We start from the raw sequence: 27,966 nt of genomic DNA on the forward strand, positions 1-27,966 counted from the left end.
TAGCTGCCTTCAAGTTTCTTTATTTCAGATTTTGATGCAGCACTTTGTGCACATCCAGCAAAGGTAAAACGGTAATCTGTTTTTAATTGCTAACATTTGTTTAAGGTCCCCCTCTTGTGCTGTTAGATTTGAAATGGGGAGCAGAGATTGAGTCGAGTCCAGCTTTGCTCTCCTGCTGGTTAACTTGTCTCATTTCTGGTGCAGACTTGTCACCAATAATAAAAGAAAAGGTGGTCATCACACCGTCCTGAACTTCTTTCACCAGCTCAGTGAGCACTGAACAGTGCTATAGCTCGATTGCTGACTTTTTCTTAAAAATCTATTGAAAATACCTGTCAGCCCATGAGGATGCAGAGTAGCTACTGATATTTCCAAGTTTAAATGTTCAATTATCAGTCAAACAAGCTAAAGCCAAAATATTCAAAGCTCAGAACAGTCTGAAGTCAGAACAGTTTCCCAGAACACCAGGGAGAGACTAGTCAAACCACCAAAAAGCAGATTTTCTATTCCAGGGAGGCTTTCAGCTAACCAGCAGAATTTCCCAAAACCAAGGAGAGAGAGAGAGAGACACCTCTTTCCAGCTTGATATCCCTTCTAAAAATGAAAACCTGCAGCTCAGAACTGAAAATGAAGGAGCTCCTGTCATCTGACCTGCAAACATTCTTCCTCCTGACAATGTAGGGTCATAAAACTAATTCCCAAAGTAAAAATAAACAACCCCCACTTAAGCCACTAAAGGTGCAATAAAAGGACTCCTTGTAGGCAGCTCGGCAACAATGACATCAGCTAAGATGTGTGCTACAGAGAACATGATGTGAAGAAAACTCTTAAAGGTAACTAACATCACAGCCCACCCCGAAGAAAAAAAAGAACCATCAACATTCACAATTGGTTTCATTTTTCAATCCTTGTCAGTTTCACACTACTAGTACATAACAATAAATATACATAAATTTTACAAAATCAAAATATGTAAACATAACAGTGATCTAATCCACTTCAGTTCTTTTCTTCCAGCATCAAACACTCCTTTTCTCAACACATTTGTGACAAAGCATCAGCAATTGCATTCTCCCTTCCTGCCACGTATATAATCTCTAAATTAAATGGCTGCCATAATAGACTCTATAAAAACAGTCTGGCATTTTTAGTCTTAAATTTCTCTAAAAATGTCAACAGATTATGATCAGTATACACAATTTTCTCAGACAAATTACTGATGACATAAATGTTAAAATGTTGCAACGTCAGCACCAAACTCAAGGTCTCCTTTTCAATCGTTGAATATTTCTTCTAGTGATCATTCAATTTTTTGGAAAAATACCCAATAGGCTATTCTAGTCCTTCGTTGTCTTTTTGTAAAAGCATGGTACCTCGAATAGTTTTGTGTAATTTGGTGTGGACAACACAAGAGCAGTGATTAGCATAGCCTTCAGGCCATCAAATGCCTGTTGACTCTCCACCATCCACTAAAATTTGCCAAGCTTCTTTAGCAAGTCAGTCAGTGGAACAACCATTAACTAAAATTCAGCACAAATTTACGGTAAAAACCACTCAGGTCCAGATATCTCATTACTTCCCTTCTTGTTTACAGAACTCCCCAATAACTTTTGTTTTTACAAACTGTGGGGATATCTGCCCATGTCCAATTGTATGGCCAAGGGACATGACTTGTGTTTTTCCAAACTCACACTTAGCCAAGTTTACCACTAAGCCTGCCTCCTGCAGTTGATCGAATAATTCCACCAGATGCTTCAAATGTTCTTCCCATGCCTGAGTAAAAATCATCAAATCATCGATGTACATTGCACAATTGGGTAATCCTGAAGTGACCTTGTTGATTAGCTGTTGAAATTTGACTGGGGCATTTTTCATTCCAAATGACACAACTTTGAACTGGTATAAACCATTTGATGTCACAAAAACTGAAATCTCCTTCACCCTTTCGGGTAAAGGTACCTTTCAGTAACCTTTCAGTAAATCCGGTTTGGAGATAAAAGTTGATTGTTCCACTTTCTCGATGCAGTCCTCCAATCATGGAATAGAATAAGAGTCTGATTTTGTAACCGCATTAACTTTCTTCTAGTCCACATACAATCATTGGGTACCATCCAGTTTTGGTACCATCATTATGGATAAGCTCCACTCACTTCAATTATGTTATTTTCAAGCATATTTTCAATCTTCTTTTGAATCTGTGCCAATTTTAAAGGGTTAAGTATATAAGGATGTTGTTTAATTGGAACAGCATTTCCCACATTTACATTATGTATAATCATTCTAGTACTTCCCAACTTAGTCCCACATAGTTTTCCACGTGATATGAATAACTCAGGTCAGTTTGATTTTCCTCAGGAATGTAACTCAATAATTTATCCCATTTTTTAATAACGTCCTCAATATCCAATTTAATTTGAGGAATGCCAAATTCAGAGTAATCTGGATTTAGTTCTTCATTCTGAGTTATAACTACTAAAACATCCTCCTCTCCTCTCCTTCCCGATCAAAATACCTTTTAAGCATATTCACATGACATACTGTGAGTTTTCCTTCTATCTGGCATTCTTATCAAATAATTCACCTCACTCAATTCCCTTTCAATTTGATAAGGCCCACTAAACCTTGCCTTCAAAGGTTCATCTACCACTGGTAGCAATACTAAGACTAGCAAATCTACGAATTTTTGATTTCTTATCCACTTCCTGTTTCATCACGTGCTATGCCACTTTAAATGTTGTCTATCCAGTTCCCCTGCTCTATTCAATCTTTCCGTAAAGTTTGACATATAGTCCAATAATGTAGTCTCAGAACACTCACTTATCAATTTCTCCTAAGTCAATTTAAGTGGTCTTCTTACCTCATAACCAAAAATCAATTCAAATGGACTAAATTTGGTTGAATCATTAGGTGGATCCCTAATTGCAAAGCATACAGATGGAGTTCCTTCATCCCAATCCTCTGGATCATCTTGATAATAAGCCCGCAACATTGTCTTTAAAGTTTGACGTCACCGCTCTAACATTCCCTGTGATTCTGAATGGTATGCAGTTGATTGAAATTGTTTTGATCCAAAGATATCCATAACTTCCTTGAATAACTTTGATTTAAAATTTAACCCTTGATCTGATTGTATTTCTGAGGGTAGTCCATCTCTAATAAAAATGATTTGATTTGATCTGTTTTATTATTGTCACATGCATTAACATGCAGTGAAAAGTATCGTTTCTTGTGCGCTATACAGACAAAACATACTGTTCGTAGAGAAGGAAATGAGAGAGTGCAGAATGTAGTCTTATAGTCATAGCTAGGGTGTAGAGAAAGATCAACTTAATGCAAGGTAAGTCCATTCAAAAGTCTGACAGCAGCAAGGGAGAAGCTGTTTTTGAGTTGGTTGATACGTGACCTCAGACTTTTGTATCTTTATCCCAAAGGAAGAAGGTGGAAGAAAGAATGTCCAGAGCGCTTGGGATCCTTAATTATGCTGGCTGCTTTGCTGAGGCAGCGGAAAGTGTAGACAGGGTCAATGGATGGGAAGCTGGTTTGTGTGATGGATTGGGCTACATTCATAACCTTTTGTAATTTCTTGCGGTCTTGGGCAGATCAGGAGCCATACCAAGCTGTGATACAACCAGAAAAAATGCTTTGTATGGTGCATCTGTAAACATTGGTGAGAGTCATAGCTGACATGCCAAATTTCCTTCGCCTTTTGAGAAAGTAGAGGCATTGGTGGGCTTTCTTAACTATAGTGTCGGCATGGGGGGACCAGGACAGTTTGTTTGTAATCTGGACAAGCTGAAGTAACTCCTCTGCAATCCTTTTAGCTGTAATACTACATAACGTGGACACATCCATTATAGTCAAACGATACTGATTTCCTCCTTTTGTTTTAGAGAGGGGTCCTCAAATGGGTATTAAGGGTGTTGGTTTTATCACCTTTTGAGGTCTCCCTATCACTTGACATGACAGACAAAATTTAACTACATCTTTACTCAGTCCAGGCCAATAAAAATGTTTTTTGTATTTTAGCTTGAGTTTTCCTTACCCCCCAAATGACCTGCTAGTGGTGCCTCATGTGTTACCTCCTTCCTAAACCCTACTGGCAATACCATTTGATGAACTTCTGCCCACTTTTCATCTGCCTGAATATGTAAAGGTCTCCACTTTCTCATTAAGGGAATAACATTCTGGTTCTTCTTCCATGTATGCTTTCTGGTACAACTGTTTTATTTCTATGTTTCTCTGTTGTAACTCTGCCAATTATCCAAAAAAAATTCTAAGAGATACCTAAAAATATCCACCTCGTCCTCCACCTGTTCTTGTCCTTTTCCAACCATCTGATCAAAATTCATTTCTGATCATTGGATTTCAACTTTCTTATCTTTACCCTTTGATTTCTCCTCTTAACCTATGACTTTGTGACCTTTGTAACAGTAAGGAAAAATCCCAGGATATGTGCCCTTCAACAATTCAGTTGTTTGATTGGAGTTTCTGTCTTTTTGGAGTTTCTGTCTATTACTTACGTGGCGAAAAACTGCAGCAGGCGACAGTGCAGAGGGACCTCGGGGTCCTTGTGCATGAGTCGCAAAAACCCAGCTTGCAGGTGCAGCAGGTGGTCAGGAAGGCGAATGGGATGCTGGCCTTCATAGCGAGGGGGATTGAATATAAAAGTAGGGAGGTCTTGCTGCAGCTGTATAGGGCATTGGTGAGGCCGCAGCTGGAGTACTGTGTGCAGTTTTGGGCGCCGCACCTGCGCAAAGATATTTTGGCCTTGGAGGGGGTGCAGAGGAGGTTTACTAGGCTGATACCGGAGTTGAGGGGGTTGAGCTATGAGGAGAGGCTGAATAAACTGGGCTTGTATTCGTTAGAGTTTAGAAGAATGAGGGGAGATCTCATTGAGACTTATAAGATGATGAATGGGATGGATAGGATAGAGGTGGAGAGACTCTTCCCGCTCAAAAAAGACAGTAGGACTAGGGGGCACAGCCTCAAGATAAAAGGGGGGCGGTTTAGAACGGAGTTGAGGAGGAACTTCTTCACTCAAAGGGTGGTGAATCTCTGGAATTCTCTGCCCGTTGAAGTGGTGGAGGCTGCCTCGCTAAATATTTTTAAGACGCGGGTTGATGGGTTTTTGATAAGAGAGGGGATTAAGGGTTATGGGGAGAGGGCGGGAATGTGGAACTGAGCCACGACAGATCAGCCATGATCTTATTGAATGGCGGGGCAGGCTCGAAGGGCTAGATGGCCTACTCCTGCTCCTATTTCTTATTTTCTTATGTTCTTTTTAATTACAGTAGGCATTACACCCTCCTATGATTGAGCTATATTGTTACCCAAAATAAACTGTATTCCTGGACAAGATAATTTCTCCTACTACCACTTCACCACTCTTCACTGGGCTCTCCAACCTCACCTTATATCATGGAACACCACTCTTCTCATCCTGAATCCTACATATTACCAGCTTTTCTGACAATACTCTTTTTAAACAACATAACTCCTCATTTCTTACCATCAAAGATTGACTTGCTCCGTATCTCTCAAAATTATAACTCCTTTACCTACTCCTCCTGATACACGTGAGTAAACTTTACCCACACAAATAAATTCCTTAAAGAGATCTGGCATCATCTTATCAATCAACTCCTGACTGGGCTGTACATTCTTTTGCACCTCGTTTGCTTCAGTTGGGCTTTCCTTTACTACTTTAACAATCTCCACTGGTTTATCCTGTTTTACCACATCAGTCTTCCCAGTGCTTTTCTTAAACCACCAGCACTGTGACTTTGCATGGCCTAATTTATTACAGTGAAAAAATCTGAGGCTTTTCATTTCTTTTCCACCCTCCTGTACCTCCTTTTTAACCTGATGTATGCTGTCTTTATTATCACCCACAAGATCTCCTTTACCACCTGGAGATTTCTCTTTTCCCCAGTTCCTATCCCTCACAGGCTCAAACTAATGTCAGAAACCAAACTTTGATTTACAAACTAATTCATAATCATAGAGTCCCTACAGTGCAATTCAGCCTATTGAGTCTGCACTGACCACAATACCACCCTATTCCCATAAACCCACATATTTACCTTACTAGTCTCCCTGATACTAGGGTCAATTTGTCATGGCCAATCCACCTAACCTGCACATCTTTGGACCATGGGAGGAAACCAGAACACCCAGAGGAAACTCAGGTAGAAATGGGGAGAATGTGTAAACTGCACACAGACAGTGACCTAAGGCTGGAATTGAACCTGGGTCCCTATTGAACCCTGCTCCCTGGCGCTGTGAAGCAGTAGTGTTAACCATTGTGCCACCACGCTGCCTCCACCATTTGATTGGAATATCATAGATACATTTATTAAGGATTATACACTATCATTTTGTTTGTTTGCAATTGATAAAAATTATTGCTAATTTTCTTTCCATACATGTTAACTATATTCTTAAACATGGTAAAAGCTCCCCAGTAGGTCATTTGAATCATACCTGAGGTGAAATATCATGCTTATCCTAATCAAGTTCAAATTGCAAAACTTATGATCCAGGCGGGCTCCACTATTTAAGAATATAGTTAACATATATGGTAAAAAGATTAGCAATTTTTTTTCCATTTACAAATAAAAACAAACCACGATAATGTATAACACTGAACAAATATACCTAAGATGTTTCAATTATGCAAAAGCTTCCTTTATACAAAACCCTTCCATAGGTTGAACATAGCAAAGACTAATGCTCACGTGATACTGGTACGGAGTCCTTTGGATGAATGCCGCAGTTCTATTAATGCATTCAAAACAGTTTGAAGTCAGAACAGCTTCCCAGAACACCAGGGAAAGACTTTGGTCAAAACACCAACAGCAGATTTTCTACTCCAGGAAGGCTTTCAGCTAACCAGCAGAATTTCCCAAAACCAGGGAGAGAGAAACCTCTTTCCGGCTTGATGTCCCTTCTAAAAATGAAAGCCTGCAGCTCAGAACTGAAAATGAAGGAGCGCCTATCACCCAATCTGCAAATATTCTTCCTCCTGACAATGCAGAGTTATAAAAGTAATTCCCAAAGTAAAAATAAACACCCCCCATTTAATCCACTTAAGGAATAATAAAATGACTCCTTGTAGATAGCTCAGCAACAATGACATCAGCTAAGGCTGTGAGCTACAGAGAACATGGGCCAGAATTCTCCCCAAAAAGTTCTAAATGATGAATTTGCATGAAAAATTGAGAAATTCATGTCTTTTTTTCTGTGGGAGTTCAGCGAAGGCTCTCCCACACTCGTGTGTACATCATTAAAACTCAGGAGGCAGGGCCTATTCCTGACTGTGTATGTGTCAGTCTGTCAGTGCCGAGATCAGTGCATGCGCAGTAGCCCCACACTGCTGTCCTCCCGATTGCTAGCCAGCCCTGCAATCACCACATTGCCGCCCCTCTGAACCCTCCAGGACCTGATCTCTGGCCCCCCTGACCATTCCCAGGCCCAGCTCCAAACCCCCCTCTTGCCCACCCCAATCTCCAGGCACACCCCACCCAGCCAATTCTCCTGACCACCCTCCTCCCCTCGCAGTCCTGAGCCCCCAAGCAGGTTGATGGTCCCCCAGCTTGCCCCAATCACTAGCCTCCCTCCTTCCCCCACCAATCCTGTCTGCAGCATGGCAGTAGGACCCCCCCCTCACCCACTGATTAGCTCACCAGGCTCAGCCACATCAGGCTCCCCCCACACCATGCCCCAATAAGCTGGTGGGCAGTGCCAAGGTGGCCCCTGGGCATTGGCAATTTGCTGTTGGGCAGTGCTGGGGGGGGACCAGGCTGGCACTGCCAGGATGCCAATGCCCAGGGGACATCCCCCACCACCCAATCCTCTGGGGGCCCCAATTGCCCCCTTTCACTCCAGCGGGGGAGGGACATTTATTCCCCATTAGTGGGGAGCTACTAGCAGACCCGGAAACTTCAGTCCCAGGCCTGCTAATGAAATTTACATTATATTTAAATGATAATTTAAATGGTCTTCATGTCTCCCTGCCGATTTCCGGTGTGGATCTGACACTGCCAGAAATCTGGTGCTAGGAGAGCTATCGGAGTGAGAACGCACGTGAGAACCCTGCAAAATTGGCCAATGTGAGCCAGCCTAGTAACACATTAATGCAGTGGGATGGGAGAATTGCAGCCATGACTTTTTAAAAGAAAACTCTTAAAGATACACTAACACCACAGTGATGCCTTGCTGGGTCACCTACTGCATACTATCCAGTCCTGCCATTACCTTCTCTACCCTGGGGATGGCCTGCAGAGGTTCAACAAAGTTACCAACCACCTTGGTTGGTGGTGGTGCAATCTCAACTCACAGGAGAGCAGTGAAACAGCGCCACAAACAGATGAATGATCTCATCCACCTAGCCAGGGTAAATCAACCTTCTCATCTCTCTATAAGCTCACGCCCTCACATGCCCCTCACAGGTTTGCAGGATGACAGTTCACAGCGATATCACATGATACCAGCTCATGGGACTTCACCACTTACTCTCCCACATCTGCCTGGGCTCACAATCTGCACACTTTGCATCCTCACCTCATACACGGCTCCACTCAAAACCCACACAGGCATCCTTATCATCTGCTCTGGCATGCTTCCTGCTCATTCTTAAGAGCTGCAGTGACTTTCAGAGCCAGCATCAAAGGATGTCCCTGTAGCACCAGCCCTTGGAGAATGTGGCAGATTTGAACCACCAGATCCGTGGACATTCAGAGGTGTTGATGACAATGTCTCTCACTCAGTTTTAGAAAGGAAATGCATCTTGTGCACAACAGTCATCTCGAGAGGCACCTATGTGCAGCGTTTCTGTGAGTCTCAGCCTCTGGATCCAGAGGGGGCCCTATTGCCCCTTGCTCATAAAGGTGAAACTCCTTCTGTGAGCACTCTGCTTTTCTTCTTGTCTGCATGTAATGATGCAGACAATACTAAAGGCACACTCCATCTTCCTGAAGATTGTCTCCCCGCAGGAACATTGAAAGAAAATAGGACTGTACATCAGCCCTCCCTGTCACTGTCTCATGAGTGACTGTGCCTTTAAGGGCTTGGTTACAGAATGGGCACCTATTGGCAAATGCAATGCTGGCCACTGCAGTGACCACTCTCAATGTTACAGCATGCCTTCCCCCTAGCACCACCCCCCCCATCCATTTCAGTAGATCTATTGCTAGGAGATGGATTCAGTCAGTGGCTGGGATGTCCTGCATTTATTCAAGACAAACATTACCCATTCAGTGAACTCTATAACTAACTCGTTTGGAACCTAGGTGAGGGCACATGCCCTGTGAGTGGATGGGATTTTATTCAGGGAGCCTGGGAGTTCCAGGCAGCTGCAAGCTTCTAAGGTTGGGTTTCCAGGAGGTTCCTCCTGTTTGTCCAGACACTCACTTGTATTTGGAGTCATGATCACACTGGGAAATTACTACGATTGGTACAATGTGTTATTGCAGGGATGTATCAGAATTAATATGACAGTGGACTGGGGCAAGGTCAGTCTTTGGAAGCTCAGCAACATAACCTGAAGCGCTTCTTCACTCCACAATCCTCTGGCCCCTACTTGCTTCTGGCCTTCTCTAAGAGACTCTTTTTGCAGTTCTGACCCAGAGGATGCTTCCTCCATTCATTCCCCCCCAGGTCATGTGTCAGTGCAAATTTCCCCAATCTTCCCCCTGCCTCCAGTCAAGCCCTTGCCCTCCTGCCCCTTCCCTTGCCTCTGTCTTGTCACGCTTGCCCCATCCCAGTTGAGCCCTTGCCCTGCAGCACATTACAATCCATCCCGTCTTAACGCTGCTCTGTATATACAGCCTTGTATCTGCAATCCCCCTCCCCACCCTCCCGAAAATAAAGTGGTGTTGCCTGTGAAACTGGCACAAAATCCAATGTGCTGTGAGCATTGTGTGATGCAACGTGGGCGAACAAACATCTCTTATGTAGCATCATTTATGTACCATTGCAAATCATGTTGATCTAATTAGACGCTGACGTGACCTTTTGACCCAATATGGGGGCATGATTCTGCAAGCTGCCTTGATATTCTAATACATTCTAATATATTCAAATAGCCTAACTGACATGGTTCAGTAGCAATGGTATGCCACTAGTGAGGGCAGGAGTGGACAATCGCGACCCGCTTTTACGCTGATGGGAAATTGATTTCTTTGCTCTAGTGATGGTTTCCCTCCTGCCCGCCATTACACATGATGTGGGTGAGACCAAAAATTCCCACCTTGAATTGATCGAGTAATGGGCTCCTTTTGAAAGCAGAAGTACATATTTGAAAATATCTCCTGATACATTGCCTATCACTGGTAACTTGAGAAAGGAATGTCAGTTTGGGGGAATGTATTTTCGATCAGGATTGCCACAGTTTACTCAATCTATGGAATTGGGCAAGATAGAATCATAGAATCCCTACAGTGCAGAAGGAGGCCATTTGGCCCATTGAGTCTGCACTGACCACAATCCCACCCTTGCCCTATTCTTGTATCCCCACATAATCCCCCTAGCAGTAAGGGGTAATCCACGCAGGCCTGTTCCCCATAACCCCAAGTATTTGCCTGCTAATCCCCCTAACCTACAAAGCTTGGGACACTAAGGAGCAATTTAGCATGACCAGTCCACGTAACTGGTACATCTTTAGACTGTGGGATGAAATCAGAACACCCAGAGGAAAGACATGCAGATATGAGGAGAATGTGAAAACTCCACACAGACAGTGACCCGAGGCCGGTATCGAACCCGGGTGCCTGGCGCTGTGAATGCTAACCACTGTGCTGCCATGCCACCCTAGATGTTGGATTAGACTTAAACTACTAAAAATAATTAATTAAGCACTTTAAAAAAATACCTTTTAAATTTTTAAATGTCCTATGTATCAGACACAAAAAAGATTTGTAAGCCTGCATTCTGGGTATTTCTGGAAAGATACTCAGAAACTGCGCAGCTCGGCTTAAACCTGGACCAGGTGACAACGTCACTTCCTTCTCCATACAGTTAACTTGAAGTTTTAGTATTATGCTGCTTATATTTGCATATTTTTGTTGATATTATGAGGTATCACCACAGACTAGCAGATCGTTGCTGACCCACTCTGTTAGATCTTCCACAAGGTGATGTTACCAAGCATGTTATTGAGCACTCAGTCTCCTTGTGAGAGGAAGTTCCTTATTAATTATGGAGCGGCGTGCTGATTCCCAAATCCCAAAGTCAACAAATGTAGAAATGCAGTGGCACTCAGGTCAGTCTCATTGTTAGCTCACCCAGCTAGTTCTGTCTCTCTCTTTTTTCGCTTTGGTACACAGGAGTGAGGTTTCTCAAACATTATGGGTGGGATTTTGCGGCCTCGCTTGTCCTGAAACTGTAAAATCCTCCCCAAAGTCAACAGACCTTTCCATTGCCTGGCCCTCGCCCGCTTCAATTCCCGTGGCGGTCGGGGCAGTAAGTTTCTTGCGTATTAGTTTGCTTGTACACTTTGGGTTGTACTTGTGCAGAATCTCCACCAAACCTCAAAGTGTCACTGTGCACATGTACAAGCAGTGTGTTCAAGAAACTGTGCTATAAGGCCTATTCCCCATCCTACACACACTGAAAATCTACTACAAATTCGTAGGTGAGGTTAGATTTTGTCTGGGTGAATCCTGATTGCCATTGGGTTGTGCATTTGTTGACTTTGGGATGTGGGAGTTCAGCATGTGGAACTGTAATAATGACCTTTCTCTCACAAGGAGAGCTGCTGGTGGTATGGACCTGCTGCTTGTATCAGTAGCAGGTCCCCCCTCTTCCTGAGAAACCCACACGCTAGAATTTTACCACCCTGCCCATCACGGGAATCGGAGTGAGCGAGGGGCAGGCAATTGAAAAGTGGCCCAGCAGAAACAATTACAGGAGCAGAGCTCAGTAGCATCAGGAAACTCCAGTCATCCACACTGCAACTAGGAGTGGCGATAGCATAGTGGTATTGTCACTGAACTAGTAATCCAGAGACCCAGAGTAATGGTCAGGTTCAAATCCCGTCACTGCAGACGGTGGAACTTGTCCTTTAGGGAAGGAATTCTGCACCCCTCCCCCCTCCGCCCCACACCTCGTCTGGCCTACATCATGTGACTCCAGATTCGCAGCAACGTGGTTGACTATTAACTGCCCCCGCAATTAGAAATGAGCAATAAATGTTGGCCCAGCCAGAGATGTTGGTGGCACGGTAGCACAGTGGTTAGCACTGCTGCTTCACAGCTCCTGGGTTCGACTCCCGGCTTGGGTCATGGTCTGTGTGGAGTTTGCACGTTCTCCTCGTGTCTGTGTGGGTTTCCTCCGGGTGCTCCGGTTTCCTCCCACAGTCCAAAGATGTGCGGGTTAGGTTGATTGGCCATGCTAAGAAATTGCCCCTTAGTGTCCAGGGATGTGTAAGTATAATATGTAGGGATATGGAGGTAGGGCCTGGGTGGGATGGTGTTCGGTGCAGACTTGATGGGCCGAAGGGCCTCATTCTGCATTGTAGGGTTCTATGATTCTATGAGATGCCCAGGAACAATTTTTTTTTAAAAAAGCTTGTATTTATGTATTGAATTTAGCATAGTTTATTTATTATTGTCACAAGTAAGCTTACATTAACATTGCAATGAAGTTACTGTGAAAATCCCCTAATTGCCACACTCCAGCCCCTGTTCAGGTACACTGAGGGAGAATTTAGCATGACCATTGCCCCTAACCAGCACATCTTTCAGACTGTGGGAGGAAAGCAGAGCACCCAGAGGAAACGCACGCAGACATGGGGAGAACATGTAGACTCCACCCAGATGGTGTCCCAAGCTGGGAATCGAATCCAGGTCAAAACATCCCAAGGTGCTTAATAAGAGTGACAGCAATAAAAATATTTTTAACCTTTTTGGTTGCCAAGTCACATAAGGAGCTATCAGAATAGGTGGCCAGAAACCTGGTCAAAGAAGTAGATTTTTAAACAGCATCATTAAAGAAGGCGGAGAGGTAGAGAAATGGGGAGGATCCGAGAGAGAATCCCATGCAAAGCTGACAGGAAAGCTGGCTGAAAGCATGGTCACCAGTGGCAGAATGATTGAGATCGGAGACGGCGGAGTGATTGAGATCGGAGACGGCGGAGTGATTGAGATCGGAGACGGCAGAGTGATTGAGATCGGAGACGGCGGAGTGATTGAGATCGGAGACGGCGGAGTGATTGAGATCGGAGACGGCAGAGTGATTGAGATCGGAGACGGCGGAGTGATTGAGATCGGAGACGGCGGAGTGATTGAGATCGGAGACGGCGGAGTGATTGAGATCGGAGACGGCAGAGTGATTGAGATCGGAGACGGCGGAGTGATTGAGATCGGAGACGGCAGAGTGATTGAGATCGGAGACGGCAGAATGATTGAGATCGGAGACGGCGGAGTGATTGAGATCGGAGACGGCAGAGTGATTGAGATCGGAGACGGCGGAGTGATTGAGATCGGAGACGGCAGAATGATTGAGATCGGAGACGGCGGAGTGATTGAGATCGGAGACGGCGGAGTGATTGAGATCGGAGACGGCGGAGTGATTGAGATCGGAGACGGCGGAGTGATTGAGATCGGAGACGGCGGAGTGATTGAGATCGGAGACGGCGGAGTGATTGAGATCGGAGACGGCAGAGTGATTGAGATCGGAGACGGCGGAGTGATTGAGATCGGAGATGGCAGAATGATTGAGATCGGAGACGGCAGAATGATTGAGATCGGAGACGGCGGAGTGATTGAGATCGGAGACGGCGGAGTGATTGAGATCGGAGACGGCGGAGTGATTGAGATCGGAGACGGCGGAGTGATTGAGATCGGAGACGGCGGAGTGATTGAGATCGGAGACGGCGGAGTGATTGAGATCGGAGACGGCGGAGTGATTGAGATCGGAGACGGCGGAGTGATTGAGATCGGAGACGGCGGAGTGATTGAGATCGGAGACGGCGGAGTGATTGAGATCTGAGACGGCGGAGTGATTGAGATCGGAGACGGCGGAGTGATTGAGATCGGAGACGGCGGAGTGATTGAGATCGGAGACGGCGGAGTGATTGAGATCGGAGACGGCGGAGTGATTGAGATCGGAGACGGCGGAGTGATTGAGATCGGAGACGGCGGAATGATTGAGATCGGAGACGGCGGAGTGATTGAGATCGGAGACGGCGGAGTGATTGAGATCGGAGACGGCGGAGTGATTGAGATCGGAGACGGCGGAGTGATTGAGATCGGAGACGGCGGAGTGATTGAGATCGGAGACGGCGGAGTGATTGAGATCGGAGACGGCGGAGTGATTGAGATCGGAGACGGCGGAGTGATTGAGATCGGAGACGGCGGAGTGATTGAGATCGGAAACGGCGGAGTGACTGAGATCGGAAACGGCGGAGTGATTGAGATTGGAGACGGCAGAGTGAGACAAACACAGGGATCTCAAAGGCTTGTGGGGCTGGAGGAGGCTCATGCTAGGAGGAGCAAAGCCATGAAACAAGAAGGGGAATATTAAAGCTGAGACATCATTGGAGCAGGAACTAATCAAGACCATCCGGCTCAGGGACGGGATTTTCCGACTGCGCTCACCCTGACATCAGAAAATCCTGCCCGAAGTCAATAGACCTGTGCGTGGTCCATGTTCTGTCCACTATGATTCCCACAGCGGGCTAGATGGGAAAATCTAGCCCCTGGAGTGAGCGGCGAATGAGAATTTTGGATGAGCCCAGTTCATGCAGGATCGAAAAAAGGATGGCTGGCTGGAGAGAATTAGAATATTCAAATCTAGAGTAACAAAGGCAAAAACAAATGTTTCAGCAGCCGATGAACTGAGGCAGGTTCGAAGTAAAAGCAAACATTACGGAGCTAGAAGTAGACAGTCTTTATGACAGTGTGGATATGTGGTCAGAAAATCCTCTCAGAGTCAAACATAACATTGAAACTGCAATCAGTTTTGTTCAGTGGAAGTAGGGATGGAGACCGTGGTCAGGAAATAGAGCTTATGATGGGGAACAAAGACAGTGGCTTCAGTCTGGAGAAGATTAGAATATTCCAATAGTTAGAAGAAAGTCATGCCAATCCATTATTGGATGTCAAACAAGCAGCATGATAAATCAGAACTAGTGGAGAGTCCAAAGAACTCGTGGTGAGGTAGACTATAGTGCCATTGGCACACATGTGGAACCAGATGTTATATTTCCTGATGATATTGCCAGGTGGTAGCATGTGCTTTAGAAACAGAAGGAAGCCAATGGTAGGTCTTTGCGGTAGGCAACTCTACCATTCATAGGGGTCCCATCCCCATAAATTCTCTCAAAGTGTGAAATCACAAACGACGAACTTGTGCACGCGCAGAGTTGGCACATGGACAGTGTGTGCTTTCTACATGGGAATGACATGGGGAAGGTGAGAGTTTAACATTCTAAACTGCAGCTTTGGGCCCGCCAACCTGCGATTATGTGCACAATCACATTTGCGCGGGTAAATAAATTCACGATAGAGGGGGCCACGAATGCTGGAAGTTGACTGTACTCCAGAGATAACAGTGCAGAAGAAGAAAGGGACAACATTGGGGGTAATTCTCTGGCGACAATGAGACAGAAAATAATGAATTAAAGTGGCATTAGAGGAGGAGATAAAATAGAAGAGATGGTTTATCATGGTCACAAAGAATTTGTAACTTTGACCAAGCACTATTACTGTGGCTGAAAATTTGACTGGAGGGATTCAATCATGGAACTGGGGAAAAGATGTGAATACCTTTGGAAAGCAAGAACAAGTTCAAGACCTTTGAAGAGGAAAGGGAAACTAGAGATGCAGCAGTAATTTGCAAGGATAGTGGACACTTGCATTGTTTTTTTTGGGAGAAGGTTGATGAAAGCAAATTTGAAAGGAGGCTGGGGGGGGGGAATGTTGGTGCAAGGAAATTAAAGGGCTCGCAAAGGGAAGCTTAGTTGTCAACAGTTTCAGAAATGGATTGAGGAAAGCAGGAAGTGACATCAGGAAGAACATTGCAGTAGATGAATAGAATCCACAGAAAGATGTGAGTTCAGGGCTTGCGTATGTACTAGGGAACATTTGGGGCAAGTTTTACTTAAGGACAAGGAGTGGAAGGGCAGTGGCAGAGGTAGTTGAATAGACACCCTTGTGACTAAAAGTTCCCTGATCTCCTCGTAAACATTGTCGGAGGTGAGGGTGGCTTAAGAATATGGATTGTGCTGGACAAAAAAAGCGAGGCATTAACTTTTCATTCTTAGATAATCTTTAAGTAATGATCACTGTTAGCAATGGAGAGCCAATAATAGTTTAAGTGGTCCAGGCAGATCTGTCCATAGATGGTTAAAAAGCTGGTTGCCAAAGATATTCAAATTTGGGCCCCTTGGGCTTAAGGGAACGGAGATGAGTTGCATCCAATGAAATAGCTTTGCCTGACTATCTTGAATTTATCTAAGTGCCCTGCTATATTGTCTTTAATGACAGAGTCGAACATTTTCCCAGTGACAGCTAACTGGCCTGTAGTTTCCTGCTTTCTGTCTCCCTCCTTTTTGAATAAAGGAGTTACATTCACTATTCTCCAATCAAGTGGAACCTTCTCCAAATCTAGTAAAATTAAAAACAACGCATCAACTATCTCACTCGCCACTTCTTTCAAGACCCCACAATGAAGTCCATCAGAACTTGGGGACTTGTAAACTTGCAGATCCAGCTGTCGCCTTAGTACCACTTCCCTGCTGACTGTAATTTTCTTGAATTCCTCCTCCCTTCTAATTTCTGCTCTAGATTATTTCTGGATGTTACTTGTGTCCTTCATAGTGAATGAAGACAGAATCAAAAAACCTATCTTCGAAAAACCTTGTGAATCAAGTTGATGACAAAAGAATAATCCTCCACGACACAGACATGGAATGAATGGGGGTTATGATAATCTCACATCAGACTGCCCAAATAGATGTTTTACTCAGAGCTACATCAGGGAACCCTTTCGGATGCGGGCCTAAGAAAACATTTTAAAGACAATCTCAAAACCTCCATGAAGGTCTACTCCAATAATATCAACAGATGGAATTCACACATCCAATCATAATCTACATTGCCATCCATCACCAGCACCAGAGACAGAAAGAGAGGACAGTTTCTCCAGCCAACAAACCACAATCACCTGTGTGAAAGTCAGCAAGGAGAAGATAAGGTGCATAAGCCATCTGAGAACCCACAATTACCAGTGGCATCTCACTTCTGTCCCGTCATCCACAAGGAAGAATCTATCTTGACACGTGAGTTTTCTGATGATGATTATACTATTCTGAAGTGGATTAGCAAGCACTGAGTTTCATACCACTACAAACAGGACTGAACAAAGAACAAAAACAGCCCAGGAAACAGGCCCTTCGGCCCAACGAGTGGTTAAATATAGCTTCGAACAGCAAGCTAGAGAATAGAGCTGGTGAAATAAATGTAGTCCTTGCCAGCAACATCCATATCCTGGGAATGAATTCGAAAACTCAGCATTAAACACTTTGCAAGGCTAAATTTCCATCAGTGATATTCGCCTTTAAGTATATTTTTTGACAGAACAAGTATGAGTTGAAAATTGAATAATTTGCATTCTGGTGAGAATTAGGAATGTTATATCTGATCTCTGCCCCCGCGGGTACCAGGCCCTAAGAAGTGTTAGTGATCATGGACTTCCATTGGATTGGTCCATGATCACGCTTGGAGAAGTATTTGCTACTTCTGCAGTACAGCTGACCGAGAATCTCTCCCACCCTTGCCACCCGCTGCCAGATATATTGGAAGGATTTCTGGCTGAAAATCAATGGGTGGAATTGGGTGGCGGGCAGTTCCGCTGGTGCTGTTCTCATTGGCCGGAACGGCGTGAACCCTTGTGCGATTCCGCGCTTGCAGCCTCATTAATTATGCACAAGTAAGCATCTCTCTGAATCGCCTGATGGGTCAGGAGCTGATTCGTCTGCCTGTCATCAGCTGGCAGGTTCAAAGTGGAGGAACCAGATTTAACCTCCAGTCCAGCACACTCAGATCACTCTCTGCAGCCTAGCTGTCTTCTTGGGATTGTACAAGATGCCTGGAGCCCGAAAGCTTGCAGGCTCAAGAAAGAGTCTGCCTCCCAATTCAATCACCAGGCCTCAAAGCCTTGATTTAAGGAGCTTGGGGACAGAGGCATGTCCTCTATCCTAAGGAAGGCTCCAGGAAGCACATCAAATCAACCTCACCTCTCCAGCCTGAGAGGCCACTGCCCGAGAGGTCAGTGTGATTGACCACAGCAGAAGTGCCACACAATACAGGAAGTAGATGAATGATTTCATCCACTCTGCCAGAGTAAGTCCCTCTTAGCTCCCTCTATTATCAAATTTTCAGCTTGGCATCATGTACTCAAACAGCACAGTGGCACAGTGGTTAGCACTGCTGCCTCACAGCGCCAGGGACCCACGTTCGATTCCCAGCTTGGGTCACTGTCTATGTGGAGTTTGCACGTTCTCCCCATGTCTGCTTGGGTTTCCTCCAGGTGCTCCAGTTTCCTCCCACAATCTGAAACATCCACTGATCAGGTGCATTGACCCAAACAAGCATCGGACCATGGTGACTAGGGGAATTTCACAGTAACTTCATTGCAGTGTTAATGTAAGCCCATTTGTGACTAATAAATAAACTTAAACTTAAAAAAAAAGAATCTCTGCCTGCGATTGTGCGCTCTCATCTACTTCCAGGTTGTCCCCCTTGCCTTCTTACACACACCCCCAGCCCTCCAACCTCACTCCCACCTCCGGATAACCTTCAGTCCCACAGCAAGGCGTGGAGCTAGAGATCTGCCCTAGCAGAGTGGTATTCATCTCTACAGGAGCAGCACAGTGCTATGGTAGATAGGCTATGTATGTTGCAATCACCTCAAAGTCAGAAGCAAACTGAGATCCACCTTGTGCATGCAACTCTTTTCCAGATGGAATTGACACCAATGTGATTCCCTGCTGGTAAGATTGGAAGACCTGCCAAGATTTTGGCAATCTGGTGTTTTAATGAACTTTCGTGAGATGCAAATGACATTCATGCCACCAGCAGGAGTACTGAGCGGCCATTACATCAGGAGAATTTCAAACTGTTCCTATGCTGGTGGGTTTCCAACTTTCTGGCTCCCACCGGATTCTCCACTCCTGTCTGCCACCAAACCAGCCACGAGCAGAATTCCACCCAATGTGTCAGGCCACATCCTGAATGCACGTTCCGTGGCCATCCAGTCCTGAAGTGGGACTAGAGCCCACAGCTTCCGGCCCAGAAGTAATGACACTACAACTGCACCATAAGACCTTCCTACCATAGCTAAACCAGAGAATATTATTGCAACAAGTTGTAACTTTCTGAACTTTTTAATGAGATTAGTGAAATCACAATACTCTGTGAGTTTCTACACGTTTTCAGTTTATGAACAGAGCACAGCTTTTGTACATGGCGCTATTGATTTACTCTTACAACCCAACTATGGACTGTTAAACCATTAATAGTGGAGCAAAATCCAATTCCAATAGTATAGCAGCGTATCAGTTTGGGCTGATGGTCTCCTGCCGCGCTCACCACAGCCACAATTTGAATCCAGGCCTTCTTGGTTGCTACAAGTGGATTACGTTGGCCAGCTGGGCACAGGACTGGTCTCCTTTTCTGGATCTCTTCCACGGCAGTCCTGAGCAGAAAATTGAGTCTTGGCAATGAATTACATGACCACAGAATAACTGTACCCAGTCGTGGTGGATGATGCTATCTCATGGCTGTATCCTGAGAATCCACTCCACATTTTCAGTGTTTGGTTGAGAACACTTTGAACAGGCAGCAACAATGACAATTCTTCCACAGGGAAAGCCCATGATTGGCCATCCTTTCCAGGGTCAGCTAACAGTTGGACAACATTTACAGCTTTGATCCTCACCTGACAAGTCAACTATGTCTGCTCAAGGAGCTTGGTCATTGACAACCAACTTTTCAAATGAGCCTTTCAGAAGGCCCATTTTTATCACTGGGATAAAATGGCCTAGTGGTATTATCGTGGACGATTGATCCAGAGGCTCAGCTAATGTTCTGGGGATGCAAGTTCGAATCCCGCCATTGCAGATGGTGGAATCTGAATTCAATGAGGAAATATCTGGAATTAAGAATATACAGATGACCACAAAACCATTGTTCATTGTCAGAGAAACCCAGCTGGTTCACTAATGTCTTTTAGGGAAGGAAAGCTGCTGTCCTTATGCAGTCTGGGCAAGATATGAATCCAGAGCCACAGCAATGTGATTGACTCTTAGCTGCCCTCCGAGGGCAACTATGGATGGGCAACAAATGTTGGCCAGCCAGTGATGCCCATATCCCACGAATGAACAGGAAAAAAAAGATTAACTGTGCCCAAGTTGCCCAATCGATGCCAGGAATCCCGCCGACCTCTAACTATTTCCAGATTGCCCACCCCCCTCCACCTCTGTTCTCCAATTCACCACCCCCCGACCAAAAATTGGAAGTTTGGGCAACTATTTTAGCAGTTGGTTTTGCAGAGCCCGGAATTCTCCTGACTTTGTGCGCTTGATTTACAGGCAGAAATCCAGGCCGTGCATTTATATAGTATCTGTCACAACCTCAAGAGATTGCAAGGTGATTTACAGCCAATAAAGTAATGCAGGACACATGGCAGTCAATTTGCACAAGACAAACTCCCACTAACTACTACATGATCATGAGCTGATTAACCTTTTTTTATGAAATGTTGATTGAAAGATAAATATTGGTCAGGGCACATTTTTCGTTGCTCTATATTGAAAATGTGAGATGGATCATTTATGGGTGGGTGGCACAGTGGCGTAGTGGTTAACATTGCTGCAACCCAGGAGAAAAAGTCATAGGACATTAAAAAATGATTTCTTTTTAGTTCCTTTGAACACATTAGTTTATTGTTTATGAAAATATTGGAGATGTTGGGATGGGGAGGAATAAATGTCGGACAGGAAAGTTGAAAGCAAGAGGCCATTTGATTAAATTCTAGGCCTAAATCCAGTGAGAGTTGGCAACTTTGACCACAGGAGGCCACCCTGCTGCCCATCCATAAATAATCCTATTTCACATTTTCAGTACAGAGCAACACAAAATGTGCCCGAACCAATATATATCCCTAAATCGTCATTTCACAAAGAAGTTAATCTGCTCGTGATTATAACTGCAAAATACTGCAGATGCTGGAATCTGAAAGAAAAACAGAAAATGCTGGAAAATCAGCTCTGACGAAGGGTCATCCAGACTCAAAACATTGGCTCTATTCTCTCGCCACAGAACCTACCATGTCGGCCCTGGAAACGAATGGCTGCAGCAGATTAACTGAGACTAAACGTCCTTGCTGGGCATTGCCACGCTTCAGTTCTGGCCTCGGGTGATTGTCTGTGTGGAGTTTGTACCTTTATCCCATATCTGCGTGAGTTTCCTCCGGGCGCTCTGGTTTCCCCCCCACATTCCAAAGATGTGCAGGTTAGGTTGGTTGGCCATGATAAATTATCCCCTGGTGTGAGGAGATTCAGCAGAGTAATAATGTGGGTTACGGGCATGGGGCCTCAGTGGGATTGTTGTTGGTGCAGACTCGATGGGCCGAATGGCCTCCTTCTGCTCTGTAGCGATTGTGGTTCACCCAAGAAAGCAGACAGGGCCTTGGTGTAATCTCTTATCTGAAAGATAGCGCCTCCAACAAGCAGCACTCCACCAGCACTGCACTGGTTTGATTTTTGTCTCTGGAGTGGGCCTCAGAGCCACGATCTTCAGACTGAGGGACGGGAGTGCTAGCAGCTGAACCAAATCTGACACACTAACACTGCAGCACCCATTTTATAGCACAAATACGACCAAATCTTTAAGTGCACAGTGGATAAAATTACACGACTGGATGAGGAGTGTAGATATAAGAAAAATTCTAAATACTGGAAGTCCAAAATAAAGATTTGAAGCATTAGCAATTCAGAGCAGGCCATTCAACATCTGAGAGGGAAAGGTGGCTTAATGTTTTGGGCGTGATCCTTTATCACAAACTGATAAAATATACTCTGATTAAACAGAAAAATAAACATTTCAAAAATCATGTTTTTTTCCCCCTTATTTAACTTGAAAATGACCCTCAGCAGCTGTAGCTCCAGCAGTGTTACAGAGCAACTGCGCAATGCCCAGCAAGGAAGTTTAGTCTCAGTTAATCTGCTGCAGCCATTCATTTCCAGAGCAGACATGGTAGGCTCTGTGGAGAGAGAATAGAGCTAACGTTTCGAGTCTGGATGACCCTTCGTCAGAGCTGATTTTCCAGCATTTTCTGTTTTTCTTTCAGATTCCAGCATCCGCAGTATTTTGCCGTTATGGTAGGTTCTGGGTAATTTGAAACAAGACTTCCAATCAAGAGCACTTTAAGTTTTGCATGAGGGTTCACTGTTTTTTGTATCCTTTATGAATTAGCAAAAACTCCAGTAGTCAGAGTTCTCAACTCTCACTAGATTTAGGTCTGGAATTTAATCAAATGGCCTCTTGCTTTCAGCCACCCTTCCTGTCCAGCATTTATTCCTCCCTATCCCAACATCTTCCAATATTTTTTATGAACAATAAATTAACGTGTTCAAAGAAAATGAAAAAGGACTGTTTTTTTAAAATGTTCTATGTCTTTTTCTCCTGGGTTGCTCGTAACAATGTCCAGGAGGTAAATGTATAATTCCTGAAGTCATTGGGGAAATTCTGAATGGTTGGCAACACTACCTCTAATGTAATTTGACGCAAGACAAACAGAAAGAAAACATTCTTTAAGAGCCTAGTATGTGCGAACTGTGTTATTGAAAACCCTCATTTAACGAGATCCTTTGCTCGTGCACCAAATTATCCCACAAAATGGGGGGGTGGGGGAACACTGTTAAATGGGGTGCATGACTATTGCAGTGCTGTTGTCATTGAAGTCATAGTGCAATACTGTTTCATTTTTCAGATTATTTGTAGTTTGCTGTTTAAGTTGCTCTCAAACTACTGATTACAAAGCATTAAAGGAATGAACACTTAGGCAAGAAAATCTGACTCGAAAATTTGCAAACACTTGCTCTCGATATGAGTTGATGTGTTTCTTAGTTCAAAACTCCCCGTTAATACTGGGTTATTGTAATTGTAAAGATTACAGTAGGAAAGCTGTCAATAAGATAAAACTAGACAATCCATTTTATCTGAAGGACTTAGTCAATTACAATGAAAATTATCTGTTTCCTCTGCAATATTCCCAACTGAACAAAAACTGTAACTGTAGTAAGATTGGTAAGAACGTCCTATACAAATATTTATTTAAAATATTACATTGGGGGAAGGGAGCAGAGGCAAATTACTCAATGGCAGTTTCACACCAGACCCAGTAACATTTTACTCTAGTAGTTTATTCTAGGCGATGTTTCAGCAAACGAAAGATCAATAAGTCTTCGCCTTTGCAACTATCACAAGCAAATATTCTTTTCAGCAACATTTGTGTTCAAAATCCACTGCAATTAAAATTATTTTACATTTTTTTAATGATCCCAAAATGTCCTGATTATCTGTTTAAAATGCCTGACAGTGCAATGAGGAACTGGGTGCATAATTTACAAATCTTTAGCAAAAGTTAGATGTAACAATTACAGAATTTAAGTGTTTTAACATTGTAGACATCTCTCTGCCAGTACTGCTGATTTTATCCCTGCATGTTTGAAGCCGTTGTTCCAGTTTTATTTTTGTACTGTTCAATTCCTTTTCTACCTGTGTACTCTGTTGCTTTTGTCCTTCAAAATGTAATCTAAAACTTGCAGAAATAAAGTTTACAATGTTCAAAATGCCTGCTGCATCTGCAAGCCACCTTTCTCCTCCTACACTCTGACTCAACATCTGAACGAATGATTTTTTTTGTCTGTGTGTTCCAAAAGGGCCAAATTCACTAATTATACATTGTGAAAGGAATTTGCTTCAGTGTAAGATGATCCTAGCGATATGCTAATCCCCTTTTCTGCTTGCTGCTGCCTGGAGCCTGTGCTTAATATTGTTTTTTTTTCACTGTACAACAATAAAAGTTGAGGCAACAAAGAAAATAAATGCGCAGCTAAGAAGGTGCAGCTCCAACACATGGCAGACCATTTTTCTCCTCTCCTTCTGGCTGCTCTTTTGTAGGCAAGTGACAGAATACAGCGCCTCTAAGTCAAAAGCAGAAACCCTGCAACTTACTGTGACACACTGGCCCTCACACTGAAGATCTATGAATAGTCAGCATCAACAGACAAAACGGAACTAATCTTTTGTGACAGATTTATTCGTTTTCAGGGAATGGCTTGCTACAGACTCAATGCACTCCAAGCACATGCATCAACAATGGAGACCTTCTGCATGAAAACACTTGTCAGTCTCACAATTACCCCCCCTCCTTCAAAAAAAACACAAAATCAGTTCTTAATTATTGTAAACATTGAATGGTCTCAAAATGATATCGCCAGAAGTTTTACGAGTTGATTGTACCTCCGAAAGTAGTTGCATGTACAGGGTTCCATCCAAAGGTACAAGCAAGTGACAGTGACTGGCATCTGCGTTTATTTTTTTAAAAAAAGGCTTGCAAACATGTCCCTCCATCTGACACCAGTTTAAAGTCTGCACCAGGCCATAAGCAAAAAGTGTGAGTTTGTAATGTGGCCTCAGCAGCTGCAATAGTACCATTTAAAATTCAGCTTACTCGCAGGAAGAGGGCTAATCCTACCCCCATAATTCCCTACAGCCAAACTGTCCCCCTCCTTGACTGACAGTGAAATGCAAAAGACACTACCATGCTTATCTCACACAACCAGATGGCGGGCTTGGATCAATGCACACATGCCATGATCAATGTGAGCGATAAAGAATTAGGAAAACAGTACTACATGCTCCCAGAAAGCTTGTACACTGCATAATTATTTTATGATTCTACACATGGTTACATATGATACTGAAGTCGAGGAGGAAGGTGATAATGAGACTGACAGAAATAATTTTTTGACTTGTACTTTAAAACACTGCAAAAAGCTAGCAGTTTGGCATCTGGAAGTCAAGCTCCATCAAACTTATCAAATGCTTAAAGATATCTTTTAAGCCTCGTGTTAAAGAGCAATAAGGTTTATGGGTTTTTTTTTGAAAATGAACCTAATATTGATTATGCTGCTGTAATGAAATGTCATTACTTCACAGTAAAAGGCAAATGAAGCCAGTGAAAAGGAACCCATTACAACCCGTGCACATGGAGGAAGCATCGAAGGTTGTTGTTGTTTTACATGGAAAGAAAAAGCACACAATTCTGTGATCACTGATTGTAGGCACCAGCCAAATGCAGGCACATAAAGCAGTTGATAAGTTATTTTTATCTGGAAGCTGTTTATTGCGCAGTGATGCATGCAAATGAAATGTTTGATGTGCTTCTACCCTCTCCCATCACCAATAGCAATACCAGAACCCATTCCAACCCACAACTTCTTTCTCTTTAAGTAGGGACGTGTAACATTCAGCTTCGGATACAGACCCTACGTGGCTTCTAAAGTGAAACTATAGCCGAAACTATAGGCAGGTGCTAGGCTGTGCAACATAAAAGAAATCGCTGCCTTTTGCATAAATTGTAAAAAAAATCAAAAAAGCCGGTAATTAAGCTATTATAATAAGTGAGTGCCCTCAAGCTGGTTTACCTGGTTTTACAAGGTTTTGTGTGCATGTGTGGGAGATTCCTGAATGAAGCACTCATCTCCTGTGGCTGCCACAAACCGGGAGCTGAAAATCTTTCTGGGTTAGCTGATATCCACTTAACTCCAGCAAAAAAAATCAAACGCAGGGGGAGGTGAGGGGGCAATGAAGGGAAGATAACGTTTATATGATATTGGCAGGGCTGGGCTGGGATGGTTGAAAGTCATCCGGGAACTGCAAAAAAAAGGAAGTTTCTGGTGGCTTTCCACACAACAGCAAATGGATCCTATCGACTGGCTGCAGTTTGTAACGCGGTTTCTGGGAGGTCAAACATTTGTCCTTTACAACCAAGCAAAACATTTATGTTAAATGTAAAAGCAGTTCTAGCGTCTTGAACTAATACAAGCTTATGTGCTAAGGGCCGTGTAGACAGAGGGCGCCACCAAGAGGCTTCTTTGTAATGCTTGTCACTTCAATTGCAATAGTTTGAAGATCACAGTGAAGTGATCCAGGCTGTTGAAGAGAACATCAGTCAGCCGAGTAGAAATGTAATCGCTTCCCCCTTTTTATTTTGCAGAGTTTTCTTTAACAACTCCAAGATCACACAAGCTCCACATCCTAGAAACGTGTAGAAGCATGAAATTTAATTTTTTTAATAAAAAAACTTCCCTGAGGGTATATATGGAAAGATATTTCATACAACCTGTAACTCAATGCAGATAATTACATGAGACGATAAGTTTTCCTTCTGTAACAAAGCCTCATTTTCACTCAGCTATAATAATGTTAACATTGCAAATCGGACTGAGCTTGAATTTTTCAGTGAAGCTGTACAGCTTGGGCGAAGACCACCTCAGTCTGATATCAGCTTCTTTTCTTGGCATGAGATAAGAGGCTGCAAATATCGGTTCTATCTGCTGGTTCCCCCTGGATGCATCTTAATGACACACATTCTCCAAAAAGACAGTCAGCACTGACAAAGGGGCCTTTCTGAAAAATTAAGTTGCCCTACTCTGCAGATGCTGATTTATCCACTGTACGTTTGAATTACTTTTGTTCTCAATCCAGATTTGTGGTTTTCATGGATTTACTAGAAGCAAACAAATTACTTTGATACCTCGTTCCGGGATATCTTGCCAATCTCAGCGGAAGAATTGAGTCCAACTTTGGCCATACGCTTCAGGAGCTATGTCGAGGTCTCGGAGAGAGTGTAAGGATATTTAGCAGAATGATATCGGGGATGAGGAGCTACAGTTATGTGTAGGGATTAGGGAAGCTGGCATTGTTCTTCTGAGAGAAGGGAACGTTAGCAGGAGATTTCATAGCACTGATCAAAGTTGTGAGGTGTTCTGACGGAGTGGATGAACAGAAACTGTTTTCTCCGGCTGCTGTAACCAAAGGATACAGATGTTGAGAAAAGAAGTAGTTTTTTAAAGTTTATTTATTAGTGTCACAAAGTAGGCTTACTTTAACACTGCAGTGAAATCACTGCGAAAATCCCTCTAGTTGCCACACTTTGGCGCCTGTTCAGATACAGAGAGAGAATTTAGCATGGCCAATGCATCTAACCAGCACGTCTTTCAGACTGTGGGAGGAAACCGGAGCACCCGGAGGAAACTCACAGGGAAAACGTGCAGACTTCACACAAAGTGACTCAAGCTGGGACTCGAACCCAGGTCTCTAGCGCTGTGAGGCAGCAGTGCTGCACACTGTGCCACCCCATAGCTTTCCAAGGGGGATTGAACAGATACGTGAATAGGAAAGAGTTGTAAGGCTATATGGAAAAAGCAGAGAAGTAAAATTAATTGGACAATCTTTTTCAACAAAACAGTGAGTCAACTGGCCCCATTCTGTGCAGGATGGTTCGACAATAAGAATATTAAATTGACTCAGCTATTCTCAATGGTAAATCTTCCAAGCTCCGATTACTATCTGCATTAAGAAGATTTAGATAACCTCTCTCCTCACTCTCAGTAATAAATATAAATTGACGACCCCTGGTCTCTGACTTCCCCACCAGAGGAAATAGGCTTTCACTAATCGCTCTATCAAATTTTTAAGTTTCATAAAATCTTAGATCTTTTAGCCTTTTCAGCTTTGGTGGAAATAACCCCAATATCTCAAGTCCCTCCTCATTACTGTATTTCCAATCTCTGACTACGTTCACTATTCTGCTTGCAATTTCAATCTCGCTGAACCAGTTACTTTTGAGAATGTTGTTCTTATGGTTTGTACAGGACTCTCCTTTCCCGCA

The 27,966-nt window shown here is 43.7% G+C and overlaps 1 long non-coding RNA gene across 2 annotated transcripts in view; it reads left to right on the plus strand.

Annotated features, from left to right (window-relative positions):
- The window catches only part of LOC145352250 (uncharacterized), a 184,337-nt gene that overhangs the window by 146,914 nt on the left and 9,457 nt on the right, over nt 1–27,966 (plus strand). The window contains exon 4 of one of the 2 annotated variants that reach the window (XR_013888523.1): nt 18,964–19,345. The exons of the other annotated variant lie outside the window; for it this stretch is intronic. This is a non-coding gene — a long non-coding RNA (uncharacterized LOC145352250). Of the gene's footprint in view, nt 1–18,963; nt 19,346–27,966 lie in introns of those variants that run through there. 2 annotated transcript variants of the gene reach the window in all.

Source organism: Carcharhinus amblyrhynchos, chromosome 14 (assembly GCF_965287045.1).
Source record: "Carcharhinus amblyrhynchos chromosome 14, sCarAmb.v2.hapA, whole genome shotgun sequence".
Taxonomy (NCBI): domain Eukaryota; kingdom Metazoa; phylum Chordata; class Chondrichthyes; order Carcharhiniformes; family Carcharhinidae; genus Carcharhinus; species Carcharhinus amblyrhynchos.